General features: G+C 35.4%; 1 protein-coding gene across 1 annotated transcript in view; it reads right to left on the bottom strand.

Annotated features, from left to right (window-relative positions):
- Plscr4 (phospholipid scramblase 4) overlaps positions 1–5,694 on the bottom strand; it is a gene marked incomplete at its 3' end in the record, with an annotated part of 32,593 nt that extends 26,899 nt beyond the window's left edge. Inside the window, 1 exon segment of the mRNA XM_005401439.2 lies at positions 5,629–5,694.
- Between the last annotated feature and the right edge of the window lie 15 nt (positions 5,695–5,709).

The following is a 5,709-nucleotide window of genomic DNA, read 5'->3' as shown; positions in this document are numbered from 1 at the left end:
AAAAAAGAAAAAAAAAAAAAGAAAAAAAAATAAAGTACAAAAACTCTGGAGGAAATATGCTAAAATAAACTATTTCTTATTTAAATTTCCATATATGCATTAGTATTGGTACAGACCGAGTGAAGAAACAGATAGGGTTTACGAGGCTACTGTCAGCCAGGTACTAGAGAGGCAAAAATATGAAACAAAAATAATCTTCCAGCAAATAATGTCATAACAGACACTCACACTAACAAGATACGTGCCAAGTCTATTCAGATAAAACACATAGCCAAAAGGTCACTTAAATAAACAGATCTCTCAACAGTATTACTAATATAACATATTTATTTAATTATTGCATAAAATCAACCCTACAAGAAATTTGAGGTTGATTAATTTTCACTAGGGACAGACGAAAATATTAAGAAAATGTAATCAAGTTTACAGGTTTGTTTTTTAACAATACCAAAGTTTCACTTTTTTTTTTTTTTTTTTTGGCACCAGGAATCGAACTCATGACCTTGCACGTGCCAGGCAGGTGCTGCGCCACTGAGCTATATCCCCAGTCCCTCACATTTATTAGAGGTAGGAGAAAAACAAGCTCTGCAGAATGAGAGTGGGCCGAGTAAAAGTAGGAAAAATGGAGAAAACAAGGTTAAAATGCATCTTACAGCATAGGGTGGGATAAACACGAAGAGACACAGTATCTACACTGTCGTTTTTATAACCCAAAAATATTTGTATTTTATTCATATCATGGATCCTTCCAAAGAAAAGGTGCATGGCAGACTATTTCCTTCTTTTTAGCAGAATTTTGCAGATTGTTTATGTGGTTTTATTTTAAAATAGAGGATAAGCTTGAGTGGAGGCAAACTGACAGGCACAGTCCATAGAGAGCTTCTATTAAACACATTAACCTAGCTCAGATTGTTCCATTTTAGCTTAGAAAGAAATATTTTTGTTATATTGTATTTGAAAAATATCAGAAGAACAATATTCTTATGGTGTTTACATAATAAACACATTTAAGGAAACATTATCATGCCAACTATGCTATCTAAAAAATTGCGAAGTAATGCCCTACTATTATTTCTGGCTACTCAAACAAGATGTCATACTGCTTATAATGAAATCATCTCTTGTTTTTTTTTTTCAGATGGAGTCTCACCATGTAGTTCAGGCTGGCCTTGAACACACTATGTAGCCAAGACTGGCCTCGAATTTGGGGTGATTATCCTGCCTCAGTAAGAGATTAGATTAATCCCTTGGATTAGGGATCCAAGCACTGGGATTAGAGGGGTGAGCCATCACGCCCAGCTGAAATCATCTTGAGATGAAACTATGTTTATGAAAAAAAATCTTAAAAATAGATGTTAAATGCAAACAATTATTAAAGCAGCACACAGATTTTACAAGACAAATAGAATTTCTCTTAGCCCAGTTCACATTTCCAATCTGTATAGTAGATTTCATCTACAAAGAGATTTTCTAAAAACACACAAACTAATTTATATATGTTTTAATACAAATGGCAATTTTCATATCCTTTTCAGTATGCCTTTACAGTTTATTAAAATGTGTTGTTGATGATATTTCAGTCAATATAGCCTTATTTTTTAAGGGGTCTACACCACAATATATACAACCAGTTGCTTAATAACAAAACTTTGAATTGTTTCTAAGTTTATATGATTACAAATAGTGCTGCACCGGATAACTTACATAGACTTTTCTATATCTGTGCATGAAATACTTGCAAGAACAGTTGGGGAATTAAAGTTTTGTGCTTTTTTGATATTGTCAAGTGGTATCACAAAAAACTGAATCAACTTATGCACTAGACAAAAAGTTACATTACCAATATAGTGCTTTGTCAAAAATTTTGCCTCTGCTCAAAGAAAAAAAAATTAATTTCATATACTAAATACCTTATAAATACCTTATATTCTAGCTTATAATGGAGGTCAAGCAGTTTTTATTATGTCTGAAAGTCATTTCCATCTCCATTTCTGTGAGCTACCTATCATTTTTTTTGACATATTTTGAATATGTGTGTGTGTGCGCTTTTTTATGAAAGGTACTAAAATTCTGTTGTATTTTAATTTTTTTCGTAATTTATCATTTGTGATTATTCCTTTCTACCCATGCAATGGTCTAAGTTTTTGTGCTGCCTTCCAGACATTTTCTTCCCTAAAAATAGGGTATCTAACACTCTCATCCTAAGGATGGGTACTATAAAGGTAAATTTTAGTGCAAGGGCAGTGAAATCTATAAGGAGGAGGGGAGGAGGAGGATATATTTCCTGTTCTTAAAAAAGTTATGAAAGCCCTCAGACAAAACCATATATTATCCCACTCCTGAATATATCATAAACCACACTACCAAGTCCTAATGCCTACAAATTCAATGCCTCTGTCTCTTATCTCTATTTTTCCCATCTTTTTACTGCCCCCCACCAACTCTGCACTGGACTGGGGCAAAACACATTTAGAGTTACTAAGTATTTTAGATACAAAAAAGCATCATATACATATATTAGTGGAGGAGAAAAAGGAAAAGGCTTCCAAAGGAAGGAAGCATCAAAAAGATGATTTCTAAAGAGAAAGAAAGTGAAGACTCAGTATGGGAAACTTTGTGAAAGACAGTATCTTTTATAGTAAAAAACTAATATATGCTGAAAGGAAAAGGGGAAATTAATCACAGACAGTAACTATTGTTTTTCCTATTACATGAGGAACATCACTTCTTCTTTACAAACATGAATGCCTCATAGACATTTTTAATAAGTCATTCTGTATTCCAAATTATGATTTTAAAAACACATGTATATATGCGTGTGCATACATGGATATGTATGTGTGTCTGTGAGACAAAGCGAATGAGAGAAACCGTTTTTGACTCTGATTGTGTTACAGTTTGTAATATACTTTGACATATATTTCTGTAAACACAGTAGGGAATGGCTGAGGTTGCAAATTGGTCACATGTGTGAGGGGCAAGGCACCCTCTGAGAACAAAAAGCGCCTGAGGTAAGCCACGTGATCAAGCTGCTTCAGTCCAGAGAAACACCAAGCCCGAGACAATCCAAACATTTGTTGCTAGGCAAGGCTGTCACGTGACACTTTGTCAAATATATAAATAAACACCCCTACAGTGGTTGAACAGTTTCCTTTCAGAGAGGGTTCCATCTGACTTCACCTTTTGTCTCTCTATTTTTCCCATCCTCTAGCTGTCCTTCTCCCCCTCCACAACTCCATGCTGGACCACAGCAAAACACATTTAGAGCTACTAAGTGTTTTAGTTCTTAAGTGTTTTAGAGTTACTAAGTGTTTTAAACCATATATTATTCCACTTCTGAACATATCATAAACTGTACTATCCAAATCCTAATCGGTGGCTTCAGAACTATTTCTTTCTTTTTTTTTTTTTGGTTTTTCCTCCGGTACCGGGAACTGAACTCACGACCTTGCACTTGCCAGGCAGGCGCGTTGCTGCTGAGCTAAATCCCCAGCCCCTTTCAGAACTATTTCTATGTGTTCTATTTACAAACAGTGCTACTGTAAACATCCTTGACCCCTCATTTTTTATACAGATCCTTATTTGCACCCTTTGGAACATGTTTTGCAGGATAAATTTCAATAAGTGAATGAATATTTGAAAAATGTAATAGCTATCACTTTAATATATTTTGCTAATTCACATTTCCACTCCAAATTTGTAAAAGTATAATTCTCTCATCACATTATCAGGATACTATCAGACTTTCAAAACTAATGATATAGGCAAAAGGTAACATTTTTAGTTGAATATTTTGGAAAACAGAATTGACACGCTTTATTATTATTATTTGCATTTATCCCTTGCTTTGAATTGACTATCTCCAACTGGGCTGATTTTAAAAGTCGATAGAGTTTTAGGTTTTTCTCAACAAAATTATCTTTTCTGTTTAACAATGTATGCAGTTGTCTGTTTTTTACATGCAGGTATTAATAAAAAGTATACTCCTAAAGGGGTCTAGGTTTTTGTGTTACACTCAGAAATGCTTTCTCCACATGCACATAAACATTTATTGAACTTTTCCTACTGTTTTTTGCAGGTTTCATATGTTTAGATTTAAATTAAAAAGCCATTGAAGATACATTCTATTACAAGTGAGGGAAAATGTCAGTTATATTGTTAGTTCTCCCCAATAAATACCTGGTTGTCCAAGCATGATCAATTAAATGTTACTTCTTCCTCGTCCTTTCATTTAAAATGTTTATCAAATGCCAATTTTCCTTTTATTCTTAAATATGTCTCTATAATTTTGTTGAACTATCTGGCATTTGGTCTATGTCATTATCTTTTAATCACTTCGGTTTTATAATACCTTTTGTTACATAGTAAAGTTCCATGTTTTTTAAATTGAAATCTTCCTATTTGCTAGCATTTCTTTCATAAAATCTAAATAGTTTGGTTTAAGACATCTAAAATAGGATTATATTAATGTAGATATTATTTTAAGGACATTACATGTAGGGAAATATATCTTTATTGGATTTGTATGTAGGTGTACATGTAATATATAACATAGTATATGTAATACATTTTCATTTAAGCTCCTACAGCTTATATTTCCCTAAAATATTTTTTCAATTTTCACTTCATGCCAAATTGTCTCACCTTTTTTTTTTTTTTTTTTTGGTTTCCCGGAACTGAACTCAGGACCTTGCACTTGCCAGGCAGGCGCTGTGCTGCTGAGCTATGTCCCCAGCCCTGCTAAATTGAAGCTTACCTTATTATTTTCTAGTTTACATGTACAGCACCAATTGAGTTCTATAAACTTAATATGATGCATTTGGAAACTATGCAAAATTTCCTTATTCCTTTGAGGTTTTCAGTTGCTTGCTGTGAACATTCAAGGAATACAATCTTATACATAAAGTGACAATTAGGATCTTCCTTTGTGTGTGTGTGTGTGTGTGTGTGTGTGTGTGTGTGTGTGTGTGTGTTTTGAGAAAAAGTCTCACTATGTAGTTTAGGCTGGCTCTGAACTCAATATGTAGCCCAGGTTGGCCTGGCCGGGGAAGTCACAGAGATCCTTCTGCTTCAGCCTCCTGCTGGGATTACATGCAAGGCCACGCTCCTCTAATCTGTGTCTTGATTCTAATCAGAAAGTTACTGCTTTCTGTGTAACGTTAAAGACCCACACAATTCCCAACAACCTCCGAGGAAGACACTGAGAATCACTGCCTTTCCAGTTTAGTGGAAATGATGCCTGCGTTTCACGATGAACCATGACAGCAGACAGTCTGAGTGCGTTATCTACTTCCACCACCACAGCATGCAAATTAAAATACTGGATCTACGCCCGTTGAATGTGGTTGGAAATTAACCTTAGGATAAATATCTTACTTTAGCGGCTCCACTTTAAATATGCAATCTAAAACTAAAAACTACACTGCAGATCCGAAGTAGAGGAGCATACAGACCCACAGAGGAAACAACAGAAAAAATATGAGTGCTTTACTTTTTAAAACGCAAGTATAACCACAAATAAAGTACTTCTGCCCACTTCGCCAAAACTGACAACGTGAGAGACGGGTTCTAACACACACACACACACACACACACACACACACACGCAGAAGCTGCCGTCCCGCTTACCTGCCCCGCGCCGCCGGGAAGACGCCGGGAGCCCGCGGTGCAGACGGCCGGGGCGCGGCGCAGGAGATCGGGGTCGGAGCG

This window comes from Chinchilla lanigera, unplaced genomic scaffold (genome assembly GCF_000276665.1).
Source record: "Chinchilla lanigera isolate Chin_1 unplaced genomic scaffold, ChiLan1.0 scaffold00073, whole genome shotgun sequence".
Classification (NCBI taxonomy): domain Eukaryota; kingdom Metazoa; phylum Chordata; class Mammalia; order Rodentia; family Chinchillidae; genus Chinchilla; species Chinchilla lanigera.
This window is presented reverse-complemented; position numbering and strand designations above follow the sequence as displayed.